Consider the following 24211-nt stretch of genomic DNA (forward strand, 5'->3'; position numbering starts at 1 on the left):
GCCACAGCCTGGGACAATCAACCTGTGACGGAGGGAAGGGCAGAGTTAACTGGCTGGTATCCATCCATGTCCCACTGTCCACCCGCCACCTCCTGGCCCCCACTTACCACCAAGACCACCTAGTTCGACAGACACCCCCACTCTGGAGTGTGCAGTGACCATCTAGACCTTCCAAATCTTGTGCAAACCCAGACTCCTCACCGATTCCCTGGAGACCCCAAGGATAACCCACCAGTCATTTGCAGGGAGAGTACAAGACGCCCTCAGCTCATCCTCTAAACCTGAGTAGGGGGCAGGGGCTTCTGAGAGCAGAGGATGTACAGGGATGTTCCATTCCGGACCTAGAGTTTGCAACACGCCTCCATAAGGGGACTGGGACAGGGAAACGGCGTCCAAGAGACACAGACACACAGAGGGAGACGGAGACCGAGACAGAGCAGTTAGCAGACCCACAGAGGCCAGGAACTCCAGAGTTCTGAGGCCTCCTGTTGCCCCTCCTCTGCCCAGCAGAGCCTATATGCTGGGCACAGGCCTCAGAGCACAGCCCTGGCGGCTACAGACAGGATCCAGGTATCAGAGGCTGGGAGCCAAAGCCGCAACCCGTCTGGGCTCGCCAGGACGCGCTCTGGACGAGTTGCAGCCGCCCTGCCTGGCCACCCTCATCCTACCCAATTCCCATGGCACCAGCCTTCTCTACAGGAAAATCACAGGGAGACCCTAGTGGCCAGGACTGGGGGTGCTGGACCCTGAGAGTCAACCCCACACCTCCTCTGCCCTACCCCAGTGGCCCAGAGCAGATCAACTGACGGGGTGCAAGCTCCAGATGGCGACTCGCTCACAACTGCCCTCCGGGCTGAGCCAGGAACCCAGGCAGGGGAAGACCATACGGGATGGTCTGAATGCCTCCAGACCTTTGCTTACAGGGCTCCTCGGTTGAGCGTGCTCTTTCCCTCTCCACACACACCCTATCTGGCCCCTACGCAGAGCGCTCAGCATGGTCACACTAGACAGTACAGACACAACGCTATCACTCCCCAGCCCTGATGGCGAGCTCCTGAGGGTCTCTCTCCCACGGCTCCCATTCAGGGGGCTTCAGGAGATCTGCTCCAGTGCCCACCAGCTCAACTCACACCTTGCTCTGGGACAGGGGCTGGTGTACAAAGTCCCTCATTAATGCCCTGGGGACACAACAGGGCACAGAGTGATGGTGGACACACCTCAGGGCTCCACGGCGGCTCCTACAGACTTGGCTGGGAGAAGGGACCAGACCCAGCTGACCCACAGGGTGAGAGACTCTGCAAGGAGGTGACAGGGCTGGGAACAGGGAGAGACAGGACTCAAAGATGGCTCTGCTCTGCCCTGGAACTTGGACCCCAGTCTCAACCGGGACAAAGTTCCGAAGAGCAGAGGGCAGAAAGTGAGCACAGGTGCTGGGACAAAGCAGGAGAACTGCTCAATGAGGTAGGGGCTGACCACAAAGGGGAAGGGGGGACTGTCTCTTGTCCCAAGATCGTACCGAAAGTCTGAGATGGACTGAGCAGGAAAAGCAAGAGCACTGAAGCAGCCTCGTGGGCATCCAGCCCCATTTACCCCGAACCTGGGGTCCTGCTCAATGATCAGAGTTCAGGTAGCTGAGACCAGGAGAGAGGGCGTCCCCACCACGATGCTTTGTATGGCCAAGTTGGGATGGAGGTCACGCATCACTAGGGCCCTGCCTGTCCGGGCGTGGTCCCCATGGCACTGTCATGCCGCACGGTGACCAGTGACAGAGTCCAACCTCCCAGCAGACACCAGGTGCTGAACTGCCGGGCCGGGCTGTCAGGGGGTGTGGGCCCTTGATAACACCATCCTGCATCCTTGATGCACGCATCAGTGGCATGCTGCACCACAGGACAGGGGCAGAGGAGACCAGTGCAGACACCATGGGGTGCAACAACACGACATTCACAGAGGTTTCCCTCCCAGGTATTGTACAAGCCGTCCAGGTGTGAACCTGTCCCCCTCCAGCACCCGTGCAGACACACAGATCTCTCTGGCATGGATGCAGGGGTGACACTGTGGAGGTTCAGCACAGCACAGCCGTCATGGAGTGTAACTCCCCGGTATAACGGCCACTGAGCCACAGTCCCCTGTAGCTGCCTTGGCATAGTAAGCGCAGCAGTTCATCTCCCAGGCAGAGACATCATGGAGGTGTAGCCATCCCGGCCAGATGCCACGTGAGTGTGGACAGACATCATGGGTGCACAGCTGCCCGATGGACATTACCGAGGTACATTATCTCAGAGAAATAACACCAGTTATCAGTATCAGGGGGTGTCAGCCCCCAGCACAGCCACAGCGTCACTTGGTCATGTCTGATTCTTCTCTGACCCCATGGGCTGCAGCCTACCAGGTTCTTCTGTCCGCGGGACTTCCCAGGCTAGAATACTGGAGTGGGTTGCCGTTTCCTTCTCCAGGGGATCTTCCTGATGCAGGGACTGAACCTGAGTCTCCAGCACTGCAAGTAGATTCTTTACTGCTGAGTCACCAGAAAAGCCCAGTACAGCCATCGTGGGGCTGCTACTCCAGAGCAGATATCGTGTGGTATCCTCTTGGATGAGATTCTGCCCATAGGTGTCAGAGAAACTGGGCCTCTGGTGAGCCCACTGCCACTGTAACAAAGACAACTGGCCCTGATGTGGGGACTCCTGGCTTGCCCTGTGTATCTGGGTCTGGAGTGCCAAGGACACTGCTCCGATGCAGAAAGAGGAGAGACAGAGGTGAAGACGTTGAAAAGATGACAGTCCCTCCTAGACAGCTTCTCCCAGCAGTTCCACGGACATGGGGACACCCAGAGTGATGGGGAAACATGAGGACACAAAATACAGACACGTTCTCAGGGAATTACTCTGGCCAGCACATAGCTGTCCCGGCTAGGGCTTCTCCCTCACCAGCTCCCGGTATGAGCAAGCTGCCTCCGCCCCAACTCTGGGCACAGAGCCCACCCCAGTGTCAGGCGGTGCAGGCCGCTCCCAGCTCCAGGGCCCCGCGCTGAAGTCCCATCAAAGTCCCAGGCCCCGGGTCTAGACACTGGCCCTGCCCCCAGCCCCAGGGTGCTCAGGGTCACCTGGGAGGAGACGGCAGGAGGGGAGTAGGGAGGCAGACTGACGCCCGCCTGGCTGGGGTGGCTAAGAACCTTCTGAATTCAGTGCAGTGGCGCTAAGAGCAGAGTGCCCACTTCTGCCCATGGCTGGGTGAGTCTGGACTCTCAACAGCCGAGATGGAAACATAGCCTGAGCGCTTGCACACTCAGCTCGTCTCTGGATTGCACTGCGGACCATCGGTTCTACTAACTGACACACTTGGGCAGGAAAACAATTCTGTACTGAATGCTATTGTACAGTATCACTGGATGCCATTTTTCTACACTCAGAATGGTTTTCATATATCCTTTTCCCTCACTACATCAGCATAAAGCTGCCAACTGCCCTTTCTTGGGAAGAACTGTCCTTTATTCTGAAATTTTGTCCTTGGTGTTAAAATGTCCTTTCTTACAGGAAGTGATGGGGGATAGCAGATACCAGTTATTTTTTAATAATGTCCTCACTTTGGCAAAATAAAAATGGCTAACCCCATGTCTGGCCTCCAAGTCCTTCTGGAAATTGTACTGGTTTGTGAAATTGAAGAGCCTGGGGATCTCTGCTGTGAGGAAAAAGAAAGGAGCAGGAACCACACCAAGCCATAGGATTCGAACACAAACATCTCGGACAGGCCTGTATACAGGCCAGGCCACCTCCATGCAGCCAGCCACCCGTGCCGGCCTCAATGGGGGCTGCCCCAGGGAGACCATGTGACGCCAGCCATGGTGGCGGAGCGTGGGGGGGTTCCCTGGCTGGAGAACAGCTGGGATCATTCCGAGGCCTCCTCATGAATATGCAAACACAGATTGATTTGTTTCCCTTGGGCACGTGTTATTATTCACAAATATTAATTAGTCTTCAAATACCACCTGTTCCTACAGCTTCCTCCCCACTTCCTCCCTGGGCCAGGACCCTGGCTCCCAGGGGGGACTGGGGCCCCAGAATGGACGTTAGTAGAAAGAGGGGTATGCAGGGCCCCAGGGAGCGGCCGGCCAAGGGGAGAGGCCAGCGCCTGGGCAGGAGGAATGTGAGGGCGGGCAGCGCCGTGAGCTGTTCATCTTCTCACCGGCGGGCAGCTAACCGAGCCCTTTTGTCACGTCCCGGACACTTCACCGCGTGGCACTGCAGCAGCGGCCGCGGAGGCGGAAACAGGCCTTGTTACTCTTGGGAAGGGAAAACCAACGTGTTTCCAACTCTCACCAAACCAACCACCAGATTAAGACGGGAATAAATCAGTCTCAGCCGTGCTGTGACCTCGGCCCCGAGAAAGGAGGCGGCCGGCAGCAGGCCGCCTCTGCTCCTCCAGCTACTTGGTCAGGGTCTAGGAGCACAGCCAGAATCAGCCCCCCTTCCCCAGGAAGCTGGGACCCTGACCCCCTGGCTGCTGCTGCTAAGTCACTTCAGTCTTGTCCGACTCTGTGCGACCCCACAGATGGCAGCCCACCAGGCTCCCCCGTCCCTGGGATTCTCCAAGCAAGAACACTGGAGTGGGTTGCCATTTCCTCCTCCAATGCATGAAAGTGAAAAGTGAAAGTGAAGTCACTCAGTCGTGTCTGACTCTTCTCGACCCCATGAACTGCAGCCCACCAGGCTCCTCCATCCATGGGATTTTCCAGGCAAGAGTACTGGAGTGGGGTGCCCTTGCCTTCTCCGGGCAGCCCTCAGCAATTCAGGCTCCTCTGTGAGCAGACGGCGAGCCTACGAAGACTGTCCCAGAGTCACTGGGGGAGGCACGAGCTCCAGGAGAGGCTTAGCTCTGGGGGCAGGAGACCAAGGGGCCAGCAGAGGCACCTTCCTAGATATAACTCCTAGGCCACCAGCCCTCTGGCCTCCTTCCTCTGGGGAGTGGAGCCTCCCCTCAGTTAATGTTCACCAACGTGGTGCCTCCAGGCCTCTGCACTCATTGTTCTCTCTACTGGAAGAAAGGCCTTCCCCTGGCCCAGCCACCTACTCACCCACCAGAACTCAGTTCCAGTGGCCGAACAGTACGGGTCTTCCCTGAGTGGCCCTCCTCAGTTTTCCAGATTTGTACACACAGAGAAGGCAGCAAAAAGTGGCACAGACCTGCGCTTCTCAATCCAGGGCGATCTTGCCCCACGATGGGACATCAGGCAACGTCTAGAGACAGTTCTGATTGTCTGATGGGGGAGGGGGTAAGTGCTACTGGCATAGTAGGAAGAAACGAGGGGTGCTGTTGGATATCCTACAGTTAACGGGTCAGCCCCCCAAAATTAAGGATTATCTGGTCCAAAATGCAGTCCTGAGGCTGAGAAACCCCAATGTGGACAGCAAGATCGTTCCCTGATGTCCCCTAGGTCCTGCCCTGGCCCCTGCCCCAGAACCCAGTCCCTATGACCCAGCCCCAAGACCCCAGGTATGCTTGACTCTTACATTAGCTGAACCTAGGTCTCTGGATTTCAAGGCATCTTGCCCACCCCCTCCCAGTCAGTCTTGCCTCCAGAAGCCCAGCCACATAGCACACCTTAGTCCTAGCCCTTCACATATGCCATCAGCAAGTGCCCTCCCCAGAGAACAGAGGGGCTCCATGTTCAGGCCCCTTTTCTGGTGAGACTGGGCTCCCAGGAAGGTCAGACCCATAACAGGTGGATGGACAGGTGATGGGTATCCCCATACCCACCCTCCCAATCTGGCCTTTCCAAGGCCAGTGACATGGCCTTGCCCCTGCATCTTCTACAGACGCCCAAAGCCCACCTCACCACACACAGGGCCTGGCCCCCAGCAGATGCCCGATACATGCTCATTTCCTCCCCTTCCTACGCCAAACCCATTTCTTCCACAGACCTCTTCACTGGCTATCATGCAGAACTGTCCAGGGGGGCCTACTGGGCCCTGAGCCAGAAGGCAGGGTGATGAACAGGACAGTCATGGGCTCTGCCTTCAGGGCACTTGCAGAGGACTCAGACTCAACCGGAGCCCATCCTCCCTAACCCCTCCTCCAGGTCCCCAGCTCAGTGACGAGCACCACCGTGACCAGTCACTCAAGCCAGCCAGGCCTCTCAAATTCTCCCTTTCCCTCATCCCACCTATGCAGCTGGTCAATACGCTTGAATGTGTCTTGCCTCCATCTCAACAACCACCATGTTAGGAAGATCTCATCAGCACCCATGTCTTCAGTGGGCTTCCTGCCTCTGGTCACTCCCTTCCAGCCCCTCCTGCACACAAACCAACACTCCCTTCAGTTTACAGACATGCATATCTGATCAAGGCCCTCAGCTTTGCCTGGTGCTTTTAGCCCACAGTAGCCATGCAGATAATGTTTCATGAATGGGAAAATGGGCGGATGAATGTGCGGATGCAGGTTCTCTGATTAAGAATGTTCAGTGCCTTCATATCGCGCTCAGGAGAGTCTTTAGTCTGACATCCAAGGCCCAACACACTTCAACTGCAACCAAACCCTCCAACTTCATTCCCTGCAACTCTGCTCTGGGCTTCTAGCAGATAGAGAGAAGTCGATTTCAAAGAGACATGGAAGGATGGGCCCCAGATCTTGTGAGGATCCTGCTCTTTCTTCCACAACCTACAGTCAACAGGAACACTCTTTTCTATAGAAACATGGTGAATGGGAAGCACAGAGATCCTGGTGGAAGTCCTGCAATGTTACCCTGAAGTCTATTTCACACCTACAGCAGCTGACAAGCTGTATATCATTCCCCAGCCACCTCCACCACCCACTCCAGCCAGAGACTCGAGAGCCATCCGCAACACCTCCCCCGGCCCCCGCCTCCTGCCCCACATTCAACCCTGCACCATGTCCTGTCTACTCGGCCTCCCTAAATAGCACTCGGATCCCTCCTCTCCACCGCCGCTGCTGCCTTCCTTGTCCGGGCCTCCATTACCTCCCTGCCACACACACCCTGCATCACCATGTCCCCTAGCGACAATCCTTTCATGTCTCTCCACCAGTCTTAGTCTAAGTCTGAACTGCCCAGCCTGGCCCTCCGTGCCCCTACCTGGCTGGACACTCACCAGGTTTCCGCTCACTCACGCCAGTCACTCTTGGACAAGCAGCACTGAGGGCAGGGCACCGGGGCCTCCGCTCCTTCCTGGAAAGAGGGAAAAGGACGAGGAAACATTGAGAACAGCACCACAGCAGAGCATGTATGGACACAGAAAGACATTCAAAATGTGCTGCTTACGCAAGGGCGGAAAAAGCAGGTTACGGGACTGTTCAAGCAGGACGATCTCCATTTAGTGAAAATGCCCATCTCTTCGCTTCATTCACTCACTCCTTCCAGGCTCCTGAGCACCTACTATGCGCCAGCCTTTTTGCCAGGCATCCTGTATAGAGCCGTGAACAACACAGACCAAGCCCCTGACCTCAGGAGAAAAACTTGTGTCCAAACTCCTTAGCGTGACCTTCCAGCACAGCAGTTCTGCCCGCCCACCTCTGCAGCCCCACCTGGCCGTGCTCCCTTGCCAGCCACCCGGCCTGACAATTTCCTCTTCTGGTCCTCCACGTGCCATATTCTTACAGTCTCTCAGCCTTGCCTGTGCCCTGCTCCACTGCCAGGACTGCACTCTCCACCTGTTCTAGCCAGTGATCCTTCGGCTCTCAGAGCCAAGGGCACTTTCTCAGGGAGGCCTTCCAGGATGTCCCAGGCTACACACTTGGACCTTGCCTCAGAGCAGTGACCACAGATGTGATGATTTATTTATTTACACAATTGCTGAGTGGCCGCTGAGTCATAACCATAAGCAGCTTGGTGCATGCCGGCTCAGCTCCAGGTCCCCAGCTCCCAGCAGAAGGCCAGCGCATAGTAGGTGCTCTGTCAATATACGCTGACTGGGCAGATGGACGCGTGAATGAGTTCACGGAAAACAGCCCAACCTGGGGAGAACTGCACCAGCATCCATGGAGCCTTCAAAGGAGCTTCAGAAGCAATGTTGATTTTTGACTCTGTGCTGCTCTATAATTTCTAAAATGAAGGTGTGCCCCTGGATGCCTCTTCCACTGGCACACACACAGTGACAGGGCCCGGTCCCGCCCTTCTGGCGTGGGTCCCCTCCAGGCTGAGGGAAGGGTCTGACCTGCCCACAGCTCTCACAGCCCCCTCCGCACTGCTCAGCAGCCATCTCCCCGCTGCCCGCGCCACTTGGGCTGCACCTTGCACGCGTTTCTCCTCGGTCTCACACAGCCACACACACAGGGATCCTGCCCCACACAGCAGTTCCACCCTGGCTCCTCCCCAAACGGACCCACAGGACTGGGTCGGGGAGCCCCCAAGGCCAACCTCCAACACCTGGCACCTGGGAATCAGCCTCACTTGAGACTGACCACCTCTGCAACACAGGGGATGTCCTGAGGCCGGAGGCCCATCCTGACTGTCCAAGACAGGCCTGGCCAGCCCAGGACCATTCATGCTGACCCTGAAGCTCACATCCTTTCCTACCTCCATTGCCTCCTCCCCCAAGAGCCCAAAGCCCTGGGCCCCGGGATGGTCACACGCTTCCTGCCCTCAGCCCACCGGCTTCTCCACAAAGCTCCCTGTGGCCCCTGCTCCCAGCACACAGGCTGCCAGGTGGGTCTGGCCAGACAAACCAGCTTCCATGTCCCAGACTCAAAGGCCCGTTTGTCTGGGGATGCCCACTGGGGCCAGGCGTGAAGCTGTCAGCTCCATCGTTGCTCAGAGACCCTGGGGCAGAGCCCGAAGCAGAGAATGGGGGGGGGGTCCCCCAAGCCAGCTGCACTATGACCATGCCCAAGGCCACACCAGGAACCCTGGGCCTGGTGCTTGGACCTAAGCTGAGCAGGAGCCACACCTGGTTAGAGGGGGATATGCCCCAAATGGCCTGGAGGTGGGTCAGAGGACAGACAAAGCAGGCAGAGAACCTTGCACATGGAAAGACCATGAAGCACAAACAGGATTCCAGAAGAGCTAGAAGAGCACCTGGAACCACCAGTGCCCAAAACAACCTAAGAGAGTGATCAGAATCACCCGTCAGGGTCACCTGCAGAGCTCCCAGAACCACCCCAGACACAGCATCAACCAGGGCTGCCAGGCACACCCAGGAGACCAACGGGAGAGCTACTCAGAAAGGGCCTGGCTGGTACCGGACCCAAGTTAGGAATCACCAGCTGGCACCCACAAAGGCCTCAGGAGCGAGATTGGCATTTGTGACCAGGATCAGGTGAGCAGGCCTTGGCACCAAGCCAGGGCTGGCCCCTGGCAGGGCTCTCTGTCATTTGCCAAGTCTGGAAGCCGGCCTGGCAGCAGGACCAGAAGCAAGCTGAAGTCTGGAGGAGCACAGACACTTCTCTTAAGCAGCTCCCAGGCAGCCCCCACGGCTGCACCAGAACAGTCCCCGGAAGCAGCTGCAACACTGCCAAGAAACCAAAACCACTGTTCACAGATCTGAACACTGAGGACAGAGTCTGGGTGCATCTGGACCTCAGAGGCAGACACCTCACCCGAGGCCCAGGGCCAGGGCAGGTGGGGAGACAGGGGACCCAACACGCTGAGGCTGCCCCTTCTCAGAATCCCCTTCCCCCTGTTCCCAACGTCTCTTCCCCAGGGCTTCATCCTCAAGTCTTCTCACACTAGCCCACCTGAACGTCAGATACACCTGAGCAACACACATGATCCCAGGGATGGCATGAGGGCTGAGGGCTAAGGGCTGAGGGCTGAGGGCTAGGCACTCTCCAGCCTGCGAACCAAAGCTCAGAATTGCAGCTACTTTAGATGAGCAAATGCCCAAAGAGTTTTAAAAGCCCTTCCCACTGTGATTCTGATCGGGTGGGTTTGCACCGCTCCCTTTGACGATTATTACGATAAGAACTGCTAACACTGAGACAACAATACTTACTAGATGCCAGGCCCTATTCTAAGCCCTTTCTGCATATTAACTTCAATCTTCTAACCACTGCACGAGATATGGACTTCTGCTATATCCATTGTGACAAAAGGGAAAACAAATTCAGAGATGTTAAGCAACTTGCTCAAGGTCACACTGCTATTAAGTGGTTTTGAACCCAGCAGTTTGAAACTAGTGTCTGCACTTTTTACCAGTGAGGCTGTCTTCTCTTGGGCACAGCTCTACACGCTCTCATATAACTCTCCATCCTTCCTCAGACTTCTCCCGCGAGCTCCAGATTCTCACACACATCTCCCTCCTAAAAGACCCCCTCATCCCACCCTCAAATGCTCCAAGCATCTCAAAGGCCAACAGGTCGAACCATGAGCTTATTATCTGCCTCTCCCCAAATCCACCTTTCATCCCCAAGTCCCTGGCTCAGTGAAAGCCCTATCTAGTCACTCCCAGGAACCTAGACCCCTTCCTCTCCCTCACTCCCATATCCAATAAATCATCCTGTCCTAATAAATGTGTGCCTTCTAAATGGCTCCATGCTACCAAACCACCATTCTCTCTCATCTGACTTACCTTCACCCTTCTCCTCACTGGGTACCCTATTTCTATTTATTTCCCGCAGCCATAGAATCCTCTTCTGGAAACATGAATCTGATCACAGCACATTCCACATACCCCTCCCTCTCATTCAAGCTTTAATTATTTGGTGTTTCCCTTTTGTGTTCTCAGAGTAAAGTCATAGTTACTTAACAGGGCATTAGATTTGCTCTATTTCCGAACATGCCACAAGTGATAAGACCTCTGGGTGTTTAGACATACTTTTTTTTCCCTGCTCGGAGTGCCTTTCCTTCAGTTGGAAAACTCCTATTCATCCCTCAAAACCCAATTCAGATAGCCCATTTTCTTGGTCTTCTTTGGGACTCATCTCATCTTGATCTCTGAACTTGTGGTGAACTCCTCCAATCTTCCAACCTCAGTTCAGAATGGCGGCTGCTTTAGGTGAAGTTGATGCTGGACTTAACCTTAGCAGTTTCTAAGAAGGGGGGTGCCTTCTCTACACAGCAGTTAGTCCCATAGGAAGCATGGCAGCCCAGCTGAAAGTGCCGGCCCAGAGTCTGGCACAGAGTCAGCAATCAATAAGAGGTTACTGAATTGCTCTGCATTCTCATGATGCAGCCTATTCCCCCAGGGACCATGAGCTTCTCAACGGCAGGGCCCTGGCTGCAAGCTTGGTCCAAGCACACAGCAGTATCAGTCACACCGGAAGCAATCGCCACTGCTGCTGATACACTGCCACACAGGGGATTCCCACGACAGCCTTCGCAACCAGCTACAGTTGGACGACCTCTTCCATTTTATAGGGAGTGAAACTGAGACTCAGGGAGAACGGGATCCCCAAGGTCTCAAACCGGAAAGTGGAGGGGCTGTAGCGTGTGTCACAGCCTCTGTAGGAAGCAGTCTGGGTCCTATCTCCTGCTGAGTGTACTGGACTTCCACAGTCAGGACTGACGAGAACAAGACTGGAGGGAGCACAGAGAGCAAAGGCCGGCATTTTGCTGCACATAAATACAATTCCCAAGGAAAGCAGCCAGGCTGCTCTTATTGCAACGCTCCCTCTCTCCCCGAAATCCCCTCCCCAAGGGCTTCACTAGCCTAAACCTAGCCTCCTCCCCTAGAAGCCGGGACACCACACACATGCTCACTATGTGCACAAGGCTGACCAGAGGGGAGGCCAGGAGCTGCAGAAGGAAGGAGAGAAGAAGAAATTATATGAAAAATATTTTCTTTGTAAAGGGAGAAAAGAGGGAAGAGGAAGAGCAAGGAGAAAACAGAACTACAGAGATGTCTCCAATGACAAGGGGAAACTGAGCAAGCAAAAATGTATGAGAATATGTTTGCACAAGAAAGCATGAGGCTGCACGTATACACACACCCTTCCTAGGCTGTGCACAGGGGAGCAGTGAGAGTGTAAGCAAGAACACAGGCTGGGACATGGGCGTGCAAACACAGCAGATTTTGGAGCTCTGGCTGCTGCGCAGGCCCAAGTGTGCAAATGAGAGGGCACTGGGGAGACAAGTGGATATGGAGTGGAGGTGGGGGTGGGAGGGTGAGCTGAGTGTAGAAACAGGGGGGTGTGAGTGTGTGGCCTGGGCTGGGGCTGCGGATGTTGGGGGGCTGTGCTTGGGGAGGCTCACCTACTCCTTCCTGAAGCCCTAGGCTCATTCATACCATCAGTGAACAACTGGGATTTTCTTGCTCCCTGAAGCGAGAGTTAATAAGGAGCCAAGCACAGAATTTCCTGAGATTTTTCTGACAGAACCTTGCTCTGGATCCCACTGGATGCCATATGCCTCTCAAAGGATCCCTCAGCAGATCTCCTGCCTTCTCAGTGGATCCTTCACCACTGAGGATCCCCCTGGAACCACCAGCCCTGGATCCTTTTCCAGGCCTCTCACCCCAATGCACTTCTCCGGATTCTCTGCTCAGATCCCACACCAGGTCACTCTGGGAGCCCGAGGGGAGTCTTCACTACCAACACTTCCGCAGTCCAGACTCCCAGGCCTGCCCACCCCCCACCCCCCGGGGGGCCCCCAGGGGAATCCAGAGGACCCTACCCCCCACTCCTGCCAGCAGCCTCCTTTCCATTTCACAGCTCAGACAGGTACCCGGCACCCACCCATCAACCTGTTCCAACTTGGGGGCCCTGCACTGGGGGGTGGGGGGGTGTTGAAAAGAGGAGAAAAACTAGCCCCTCCCCCACCCTGGGGTGGAAGAACCAGAGGGGCAGCATTCCAGAGGAACGAGGAGGAGGTCTGGGTCTCTGCAAAGGGGCAGCAGAGATTCCAGTCCGTGGGAGACAGAGACACCAAGAGACCCGACAGAGACCCGGGAAGGGAGACCCAGAGATGGGGGAGGGAGCAGAGAGACCTGGGAAGAGAGAGCAGAAAGCCGGGAAGAGCACAGAGAGACCCAAGAGAAGGAACACAGAGATCCGGCAAGGAGCACAGAGAGCCGGAAGAAAGAGCACAGCGAGCCAGCAAGAGAGCAGGGAGACCCGGAGGGAGTCGCAGACAGCAGAGAGACCCCGGGATTGCTTGGGGGGTGGAGTGGGTTGAAAGTGGGAGGCCGCGACACGGGGAGACAGAGATACAGAGGCTTTGAAGGGCGTAGAGAGACGGAAACACGGAGGGAAAAGGAGAAATAAGCCGAGACAGGATCGTGGGCACAGCGATGAGGACCGGGGCACACCAACACGGGACGGGACGCCGGGAGGCGACTGAGTGAACTTTCCGGAGCGGGTCCGAGTGGACACGTCCTCACGGGACAGGTCGTCCCAGGGCCTTTGGGTCACTGCACCCGGGGAGGGGCGGGTACAGCCCGGCCCAGCGCCTCCCCAGCCAGCGCCGGCGACCTGGGTGCGGGGGCTGGGGAGGCGGGGGTTTCCAAACTCGCGCCCCGCGCACCCCGGGACGGCACGTGCGCCCGGGCCGCGAGCAAGACGGGGGCGCGGCGGCTGCGGATCCCCCGCCGGCTGGGAGGGGGCGCCTGTGCGGCGGGGGTGGGGGCGCGGCCTGGACCCGCCCGGAGCTGGGGAGGCGGTGGGAGGCTGAGGGCCGCCCCCGGAGCGTGTCCGCGCCGGTGGTGGGGGCAGACGAGGTGGGACCCAGGAGGGGGAGCCCCAACGCAAAAGGGAAACTTTGCGCTGGGCGGGGGCGGGGGGGGGGGGGGGGCGGGGGGAGGCGGCGCGGGCTGCGGCTCAGGTGCGGCGGGAGGGAGGGGGCGAGGCGGAGAAAGGGGAAGGCGGCGAGGGGCGGCAGGGAGCTAGCCAGCCGGCGGCAGGGCGATGGTGGGGGGGTCCGTCTGCCGCGGGGTAACGCGGGGAGGAGCCGCCGGGCTTGGTGGGGGCGCTTAGCCGAGGCGGCGGGCGCGGCAGGTGGGGGCGCGGCCCGGCCTAAGCGGCGCCCCCAGCCCCCCGGGACCGCCCCCAGCTCCGCTCTGCGAACGCGGGGAGAGGGCGGGGGAGTGGAGAAGGGACCGATGCGGAGGGAACGGGAAGGGGGCCCGGGGGTCACTCACCGCCTATCCAGGGGCCGTCGGTCCGCATGTCCCCCCAAGCCTCTGGGGCCGCTGCTCCCGCTCCTCTTCTGCCGCCGCCGCCGCCACCGGATCCCACTCCCGCCACCGCCACCCGAGCTGGAGCCGGAGCCGGAGCTGGAGCCGCCGCCTCTGCTGCCGCCGCCGCCACCGATTCCGCCGCTCCCGCGCCAGCTCCAGCCGCGTGCCCGCGCCCACGCCCGCGCCCCTGCCCCTGCCGTGCGCGTCCCCGGCGCCGCCCCTCCCCTCGTGCACTCTCGCTCGTAGAGCTGCTGAGCCGCGTAGGCCCGAGGCCGCAACCCAGCCCCGCGTGTAAACCGACCCGGACCCCAGTACAGAACCGGAACCCCAATAATAAGCATGGGCAGACCCAAACTTCCATACGAAGTCCGGATCCTACTAGAGGCTTCCAATCCAAATGTGAACCTGATATTACTCTAGGACCCCATTTTCTCTCCGTAGAGATCCGAACCTGCTATTGAGCCCAGACCCACCCCAACTCAACAGTAAGTCCAAACCCCCAAATCTGCCGTGAAGTTGGCGCGAGTAGTAATTTTAATCTGAAGCCCTTTATTAAACTGAAATTCCAATTCTTAGGCTAAAACCCCTTTATCACCTCTACTTTGATCGTGACCCCAGCATCAACCCTGGTCCTTAAATGGACCCCAGTACCAATGCTGAGCCCCAATCCCTGTGTGAACCTTAAAGTACGATCGCTACTTTGCTATGGTAGCTACCCAGCACTTTTTTGTGAACCCCAAGCCTTTCCATAAAACTAATACTGCAGTCCCAGCCCCAGGTCAATACCAACACACTTTGTGAACTAGGATTGAGTCCCTGGAAAAGGACCCTAATACAAATACTGACCTCAGACCTTGTCCATTTGAGGGCCCATTTAAGACCCTAACTTGACTCACCTCTAGTGGTAATCTTGGAACCTAAGATTTATGAGACTGGCCTTGTAGAAGCTCCACACAAATCCACTGCAGCCCCATACTCACTCTCTACTCTTCTGACCCTATGTCAACCCCAGCCTGAGGCTGGCCAGCACCCCAAAATCAGCAATGCCAACTGTGGACCTGAGTCAGGTCCTGAATTGGCCCTTAGTTCAGCACTTGATAGTGTCCTCCAAGCCTGATATAAACCTCAGTATTGAATTTCTGACTCCTCATATCAAACTTAAATGCTGACCCTATAAATCTCTGGCTAAACCAATAACTTACCAACAGATTTATTAGAGGTTCTAACTCATAGGAACTTGGTGAGCTCCAAACCAAGAGCCACACCTTGGCACCAAAGCCTCTGATCTCAGACCTACCGTGCAGTCCATATCACATCAGCCCTCTCCTGACTGCCACCCTCATGAAACATGGGGAGCCTACCCCGACTGCCTATGTCAGATGAGGACCCCTATGGGTTCTCTGATCTGTGGGGTCTCTGTGATATCTCTGTGAGTCTGGGGGTCAGGTGAGAGATAAAGTCTGGAGATTGTTGAAGCACCTGGATTCCAGGAGCACAGTGCAATGTGCAGGGCAGAGGTAAAGGTGAGGGGTCTGGGGCTGTGAGCTGAGTGGAGTTCTGGTTACCACCTAATTCACTTGCCTGCTTTTTGCCCAGGACTTGAATTTAGAAGCGGTGTGTGTGCGCCCCCTCGTGTGTGAGAAGGAAATGGGAGTGATTCTGGGCAAACAATCAGATCCAGATTCCAGATGACAAACGGATCAAAAATGAACATTCCTAGTCTGTGGTTTTTTATTCACTGATAATTTTGGTGTCCTGTGGAGGAGGTATTGCAAGTTTTGTGCATCTTTAGACATTTTGGCCTATTTTTCAGAAGTGGAGTGAGTTTAGGCTTCAGGGGAGGGTTTCTTCTAAATTTAAAAAGGTGTACTTTCCGGCCAGTGATGCCTGCTCCTTGCTGACTACTGAAAACAGTTCTTCTTCTTGGCTTCAATGGCCTATATTCCTTTCCTGATTGCCATTTCTCAGCCTCTTTTTTACCATCTCCTTTTCCTCCCAGGATCTGTCTACACTGTCCCTTCTTGCTTTCTGCTCATGGACTGTCTCCACCACCACCAACCAAATGCTGATGACTTCCAAATCTGTCTCCCTGGTATGGGTCTCCTGGACAAGAATACTGGAGTGGGTTGCCATTCCCTTCTCTAGGGGATCTTTCCAACCCAGGAATCAAACCCAGATCTCCTGCATTGCAGGCAGGTTCTTTATTGTCTGAGCCACCAGGGAAGCAATGTTCTGAGTGCGGGACCCGTATTTCCAAGAGTCTTCTCTAGACCACTCCCCAGTTGGTCAGGGAAACTGAATGCACTGTCTCTCCCACCCCGGATCTGCCGGCCCCCAGCAGTCCCATCTCAGGCAGCAGCACCTCATTCAATCAGTCACTGGGCCAGAAACAGGGCATCTTCCCTCCTGCACCCTCATCTAATGCAACCTGTAAAATCTGAAATATAGAAAGGGGCTAGAGAGCATCCCAAGGGAGTTGAGTGGGAGTGGGGGATGGAGAGAGAATGAGGGGGAAGGGGAGGAGATGGGAAAGAGACAGAGATAGAGTGCTTTTGACTTTTGGGCTTCAGTTCACACAGAAATCTCTCACACATAGTCATAAAAAACACCTCTTAAGACTTACTCTGTGGGACTTCTCTGTAGTTTGGTGACTAGGACTTTGAACTCCCAATACAGGGGGCCTAGGTTCAAGCCCTGGGAACCTAGGGCTCTAGGTTCCTCTAGTCTGGGAACTAGATCCCACATGCCACAATTGAAGATCCCATGGGCCTAAACTAAAAAGATACTGCATGCCACAACTGAGACTCAGCACAGCCAAAGAAATTTAAAGAATATTTTTAAAAAAGATGTCAGTCAGTGACAGTGGCTTCTCACACACACACACACATACACTATATATATATATATATATGTATGTATGTATGTATGTATTTATGAAGACTCTATGTTGAGTGGGGTCAGTACCCTGGAAACAATGGTACCTATTTGGAGCCATCACTTCCTCCAGGGAGCCACCTCTAACCTCTTGCTGAGTTGGGTCTTGCCTGCCCAAACTCTAAATCCTGGATGTCACCACCATTAGTGTCTGTGTCTGTCCCCCCACCTTAAAGGTGGGGGTTCCTTGAGGACGGCAGGAGGAAGGAGCCTGCCTTGTCCACTGCGACATCCTAGTGGCCAGTATTGGGCCCTGATACACAAAAGCTGCTCAGTATATTTTTATTAAAGGAATGAAAAGAGAGATTTTCCCCTTCTGTGCTCAGGGACCATCAGACGTAAGTGACCAGGTGAGGAAGGCTTGACCAAGGTGAGGAAGGCCTGACCAAGCCGCAGACCTCTTCCACACTTGGGGCTTCTGTCGGCCTGGCCTGGCCTGAGAGGGGCTTGTGGTGTTTGCTGACCTGTTGCCTTCAGACTGGGCCTCAGTGGGTCTGCAGCTCTGACAGCCCAGTTCCCTGAGCTCAGCACTGCCTGGTCTGTGAACCTAATACTTGGAAAGCCCTATGGGCCAAGGGCCTTACTCTCCTGTGGCTGAAGTCGGCAGTCCCACTCAATGCTACACCAACCAGGCTCTTGCTTCAACCCCCTCAGGGACACAGAGTTCTCAGAACCCCAAACCATTGGTCTCCAGCCCCTTGCTCGCCTGTCTTTCAGAACCGTACGTGGGTCAGGCGTTTGCTGAGGCTGCAAGCAGCTGGCCCAGATCTCAGCATGCCCAGCGCCTGGGACTAGACACAAGGCTGAGGTAAAAGAACCAGAGGCCTGGGCCTTGGGGGCAAGTGGACGAGAGCCTCAGGTGGCTGGGCCTATGTGTGCCTGAGCACTTTGGAAGGAGAGGAGCCAAGACTCGGTCCCCACTGCCAAACTCTGAGCTTGGGGTCTGTGTGGACTTGACCTACTGCTCTGCTCCTGGGCCTGGCGGGGAGGGACGTCCTTGTGCTCATCTGTGAAGGCCGAGTGTTACCACGTGGTAGGTCTGTGTCTGCCGGGCTCCAGCCCCGGGGGGCAGGGTGAGGGGAGAGCCAGATGTCAGTTCCCACTCACTGTTCACCCTTTGTCCAGGTCCTGGGCCCACTGGACGTTCTGCTCCAACTCATGACGTAAATACAGCTCTTAGTCATCTCTTAGTGGGTCTAAATCAAATTAAATTCAGCCTGAGTCTCTACCCACCAGATTTGTGAGAATTCCATATCACTCACAGCTCTCCTTCACCTCCCTCCAGTGATCCAAAAACACTGAGGGGCTCACACAGCCCCAAAGATGCTCAGTCTGTGGTCCTCTTTTAGGAGAAAGCCTGAGATCTGTTTTAGCCCAGCGCTGCTGTTGCAGACATCAGCCGTCCCTGCCCTGGGGCTTCCACTGTTTGTGCCCCATCTGCAGGGTCACTCCCCCACCCCTGGCTCTTTATGGGGGTTTCTCTCACAGACCCTCAAAGTCGCAGCCCTTAGTCCTTGGTATCTGCAGTCACACATAGTCATTTTCCTGGGGTGGGGGGAGCATGCCAGAGTGGGATGGGGAACACCTGTCCTCCTGCCCCCTCTTCCATGCTCGGGAACCAACTCCCTAAGATTCGGTAGTGTTCTCTCTCTCAGCCCAGTCAGAAAGAACTCAGACGCCAGCACCGCAGAACTGTGTGCCATCTCAGGTGCTGAGTGGGAGGCAAAAGGCTCCGGCCTTGGAACGCAAAAGCCTGGCTAATGCCTTTCACTCCTGCCTGGTGAGTCACTCTGCAGGGGAAGGGGGCGGGGCGGGGAGGGGGGAAGAGCAGGGGGCGGGGAGCAGGGAGGGTGTGTGTGTAAATGAGACAGGAGTTAATATCTCAATAGAACACTCTGCTGATGACTTCCCCTCAAGCTCTGAGAAAATACAGGCTACCCAGGGGAGGACACCCCCACCCTCAACTATCAAATCCAGAAACCCACCCTGTCTGTTCTTTCCTTTCTCCCTCCTGAGGTGCGCCCCCCAGTAGCAATTGGGCTGACCCCATTTGCAGCCTCTTTACTGTATCGTTCCTATCAACTCTCTGTCATGCTCAAGTATCTCCCATCCTAAAAACTCCCCTCCCTTGACTCCACCAGGCCCTCCAGAGTGGGAGAGGTGGAGCGTTTCTCTGTTCTCCATCCTTGCGAACCCAAGAGCTGTTGACACAGGGAGCCTCCGCTCTCCCGTCTCCTGTGCACACTCAGCCCACTGTGATGTGCATTCTGGGACCATCACTCCACTGAAGTTGCTCTTGATACGATGACTACCTGGGCTTCCCAGGTGGCACTAGTGGTAAAGAACCTGCCTGCCAATGCGGGAGACACGGGTTCGATCCCTGGGTCGGGAATATCCCCTGGAGAAGGAAATGGCAACCCACTCCATTATTCTTGCCTGGAGAATCCCATGGACAGAGGAGGCTGGCAGGCTATGGTCCACAGTGTCGCAAAGAGTCAGACACAGCTGTGACGACTTGGCATGCATGCACAGTGACTATTCGCCTGCCTACTGCCCAGTCCAATGGCCATGCCTGTTTGCAGCTTAGTGGACTTCTCCATGGTCTTTTCCCCTTCCTGCCCTCTGCCTGGGTCCCTTCGGTGCCAGCGCGCACAGACCAGCTCTGACCTCATTACATCCCCATCAGCAGGCTGCGAGGTCCCCTGTTCTTACCCTCACACGCTGGCCTCGACCATCCCCCACCCCAGCACCCGCTGCTCCCACCTTGCTCAGGGGACCTGGAGATGAGATGACTGTTGGGTCTCCTCAGATCTCTCCACTGTGGGCCTGTGTTCTCCTAATGTATCCACTCTCTCCTGCCTTCACTTTTCTTCTTGTCCCACCTACATGCTGAGGCCTAATGTTTTAATTACACTCTTGTCAATCCCCCAAGCCCCTTTGCCTCTCTGCCTTTTGATGGTATCTGTCTGGCAGACCCCCAGCTCCGGATGCGCCCTCCTGTCTGCCTTCTTGTGCTTGCTCAAGCAGCCAAGTAACCCCACGGGGCAGAGTGCTGTTCCCATAAATCACAGCTGCTGACTGCACGCGGGCCCTCCACACCTTTCTACCTGCAGCTTGGAACCCCACCTCTCTGCAACGGCTGTTTTCAACCTTCACCATTCTCTTTAAGCCTCCAACCAGCCCATTTCCTCCTTGCTGGCAGATGTGGCCTGGCTTGCTCCTTTATAGGATTAAAGCCACAGACAGGAACCCCCCAGTGCCTTACACTGATGCACAGTCACGCATTTCCCTACATCCTCCCCCAAGCTGCTTCAGAAGAAACACCCCTTCTCCCACCTCCTGCCCGTCCTTGATGGCCTAGCCCCTCCTGCCTCTCTCTGTTATCCCCTCTTTCTCTGAGTTCTCTAGCCACCCCCCACCCCCACCCCGCACCTTACCTGGATCTTTTCCACCAACCTGTCCCTGCAACCTTAACCCTGTCCCTTCCCACCATTGGCCATTGGGCATTCCTGTCCACTCAGACATTCAGTCAAACATTGCTTTCACCTCCCACAAATTCCCCAGAGCATAACGTTTGAATGGGGTCCTCCATGCCACAAAACATGATGGGCGTTTCCCCCCAGCATTCATCTTACTAATGTCTTGGTTGCTAAACTCCTAAAACATTAGCGTCTTTGAGTCCCTTGACACCATACTCTCCTGGTTTGTCTCTTTGGTCTTCTCCTTAGGCTTTTTTGCAGGGTTACCTACTCCCTTAAATGCTTGTGTCCCTCGAGCTCATTCCTAGGCCTTTCTCCCTCTCATTGTGGACCCTCCCTGGTGATCTCATCTGTGCTATGCTACAGCTTCGATTACCACTCATCTGCTGATGATTCACACCTTTTTGCATCCAGCCTGGAGAACTTCCTGTCTACGCTCCTGACCAGGAGGATCCTAGCCAACAGCCTCATCATCTCTACTTCCATCTCTCAGAGGACCTCAACCTGGACATGTCTGAGACCTAACACACGGTTCTCATTCTCTTGGGGTTCTCTGTCTTGGCGAATGGCACCATTGTCCACCTAATAGGCTAACCAGAATCCTAGGGACCATCCCCAGATCCTGTTTACTTTACCTCCAAAGCACCTCTAATCTACCCCATTCTCTTCATCTCTAGCAATACTTCACTGGTCCAAGCTACTGTTACCTCTTATCTGGACTCCTACGGAGGCTCCTAACTGACCCTGTAGTCTTATAATGTCACTCACTCCCCTTTTAAAACCTTCTAATGACTTGCCATTGCTCTGGGATGAAGAGCCAACTCCTTAGCAAGTATTAAACGCCCTCTCTTGCCACGCCCTCTCTTGCCCGCCTCCCACATCATCCAGCACCATGCTCCCCACGGCTCAGTGCCTTGCATCTGCGCTAGATTCCTTTCAATTCCTCAGACACTTGTGTCCCCACCCGCCCCAGCCACCAGGCCTTTGCACATTCTCTTTAAAACATATTTATTTATTTGGCTGTGCGGGGACTTAGTTTCAACAAGCGGGATCTTTAGTTGCAACGTGTGAACTCTTAGTTGCAACATGTGGGATCTAGTTCCCCCATCAGAGATTGAAGCCGGGGCCCCTGCATTGGGAATGTGGAGTCTTAGCTGCTGGACCACCAGGGAAGTGCCTGAACCATTCTTTGTAGAAGACTTTTCTACTCCATCACTTCACCTTTTAGTTCATTCTTCAATTTTTGGTGCAAGCATCATTTCCCTGGGGTAGCCTTCCCTGATGTAGGTCAGAGTTGTTCGTTAGACGTTCTTACAGTGTCTTGTTTGTTTCTTCCATGTGTAATTATGCAAACATATCTCTCTGGGCCCCTCACCCCATCTGGAAGGTGGGTAGAGTCCATGGGGGTTCCCAGCCATGTGGGCACTGGGATTCATAAGTGTAGTAGGGGCTTCTGACAAAGGCTTTGGATCCACACAGGTTTATACCACAGACACCTCCAGGTTTCCAAGGGCTCCCCAAAGCTGCCAGTGCCACCAGACACCCCAGGCTGAACTGGCCACACTCAGGACAAATCAGTTACTAGGGGCAGGCCAACCTTTGGAGACATGCTAGACCTGGCCTGAATTATGCCTGTGGCACTTGCAAGCTACCTGGTCTTGGACAATTACTTCTCTTGTTCAGGCTTCACTTTCCTCTTCTGTAAAAGGGAGATACTACCTACTTTGTAGCACTGTAGGAATGACATAACATTATGTTTGTAAAGAGCATCATCTGAGCTTTATATCACAGGTTCTTGAAAATAGAAGCTATTTGATGATTATCAGAATTAGCACAACCAAGACTCTAATAGCATTGGTTTCGAGGACCATTTAAAAGCTAATCGCACTGGGGTCCATATCCTAGGAATCCTCAGCTACTGTTTGAATGAGTGCCAGCTTCATCATCCATCAGCCTCCTTCTGCACTTCCTTTCTCCGGATCCAGCTTCACACTGCTGCCTCCTCAGCCTTCGCGGTAGTCCTGCGGATACCCTCAGCCTCTTCAGAAGGCCTGCCTCCAATTTCTGCCTCACTGAGGACCTGGCAACTGTCTCCAGGGAAGCTGCCATTCTCCACAAGTGCAGACTAAGGAGGCAGGGCAGAGCCTCCCTGCTCAAGAAAGCCACGCCCATATCGTTATTCCTTTCAGCCTCATGGAAAAATTCCTGCTCATTTAAGGCTCATGCCATCTGGCTCTTAAAGTTCATCGATTCAACCAGGATTTATTGAGTTCTTTTCCCTCTTTCTTAGATCTCCCCTGTGTTATTCAGTTAGAAGATGGTGCACCATTTTAAATGTTCTTCTAAGCTTGTGGGTGATCGCATCTCATAATGCTGGTCATCACCTGGTGCTTGGGATGTAAATTGCTCAAGAAAACTTCTCTTCCTCCCTTGGAACCCCAGCAAAGAGGTAGGAGGTGGAATCCTCCACCCCTTCACCATAGCACCTTTTTCTTCTTCCCAAGACCATTATATGAGGCTGGGCTGCCACGTGTGACTTGCTTCAATGTAGGACAGGGCAGCTGAGAAGAGGTATTACAATGCAGAAGAAGAAAAGTTACAGTTGAGTAATAACTGAGACTTTCCCTGAGATCAGAGAGGTAAGTATCTCAAGAAACCAATTCTAACATCACTCCCCTGCCCTCCTTTATACAGATTTTCTCTGAATTGCAGCCTTCATCAATTCACCCTTGCAACACAGAAAAGCCCGTCCTTCCCCACCAGGATGGGGGTCTCACTCCCTGGACCTCTTCTCTTCCCTCATTCAGTTCCCCAAGATAACTTGTGAGTCATATCTGCAGATTTGATCAATAATGCCTGAATGGACACCTCCTCCCAAAAATTATTCTTGTGGGAAATGTGTTGGCATTCTACTTCCCATTTTTCAAGGTGGGTTTCTTTACTTCAAGGATTTTCTTTTCAATATTCCATATCCATACTGGTTTCCTTAAATACTGAAGTTGTTAAACAAATACATTCATACCCATAAAGACTACTTCTTAGGCCTAGTACATTTTAAAGCCAAATTGAGAAAGGAAATAATTCCTTAACTGCCTCAAATTAGCATTGTGTCTTCCCTTTTCCCTGGGAATCAGTAAATCCGATTATTGTGGCAAGGGTAGAATGTCTGTTCCTTTCTTGATCCCCTTTGGGATTTGTTTGAATAAGAATATGGTCCTAGTCCCTTTAATGACTTCTCAATGATTTTCACAAGAGAGGATTTGATGGCTTGATTTTAGGACGCAGGCAATTATATTCTTGCCAAGAGCTAATATCAATTTGGGGAAAGAGAAGGGAATTGGCCTATTCTCTCAGTTAACAAAAATGGAAAAGGATGGGAAAAAAAAAAAAAAAACACCAAGCACAGTACTCAAGACTATGTAGGATAGACCTACTAATCAATTAAACAGACTTGAGAGCCCAGAAATAAACCTGTACACTTATGGTCAATTGATTTTTGACAAAGGTGCAATTCAATGGGGAAAGAGTTGTTTTTTCAACCAACAGTTCTGAGACAACTGGATATTCACATGCAAAAATATTAATTTAGACTCTTATATCATGCTTTACTCAAAAAGTAACTCAAAACGGGTCATATACCCAAATCTAAGAGCTAAAACTATAAAACTTTTAGAAGAAAACATAGGAGCAAATCTTCAGGACTTTGGGTTAGAAAGAGTTTTTAGATATGATACT

General features: G+C 54.3%; 1 long non-coding RNA gene across 1 annotated transcript; it reads right to left on the bottom strand.

Moving 5' to 3' along the window:
• LOC128044404 (uncharacterized) lies at nucleotides 1–14064 on the bottom strand. The gene is made up of 3 exons (XR_008199098.1): nucleotides 14025–14064; nucleotides 7107–7183; nucleotides 1–22 (listed from the first exon to the last, which is right to left on the bottom strand). It is a non-coding gene; the product is annotated as an uncharacterized LOC128044404 (long non-coding RNA).
• Between the last annotated feature and the right edge of the window lie 10147 nt (nucleotides 14065–24211).

The sequence above is a fragment of the Budorcas taxicolor genome, chromosome 3, assembly GCF_023091745.1.
Source record: "Budorcas taxicolor isolate Tak-1 chromosome 3, Takin1.1, whole genome shotgun sequence".
NCBI classification, from domain to species: Eukaryota; Metazoa; Chordata; class Mammalia; order Artiodactyla; family Bovidae; genus Budorcas; species Budorcas taxicolor.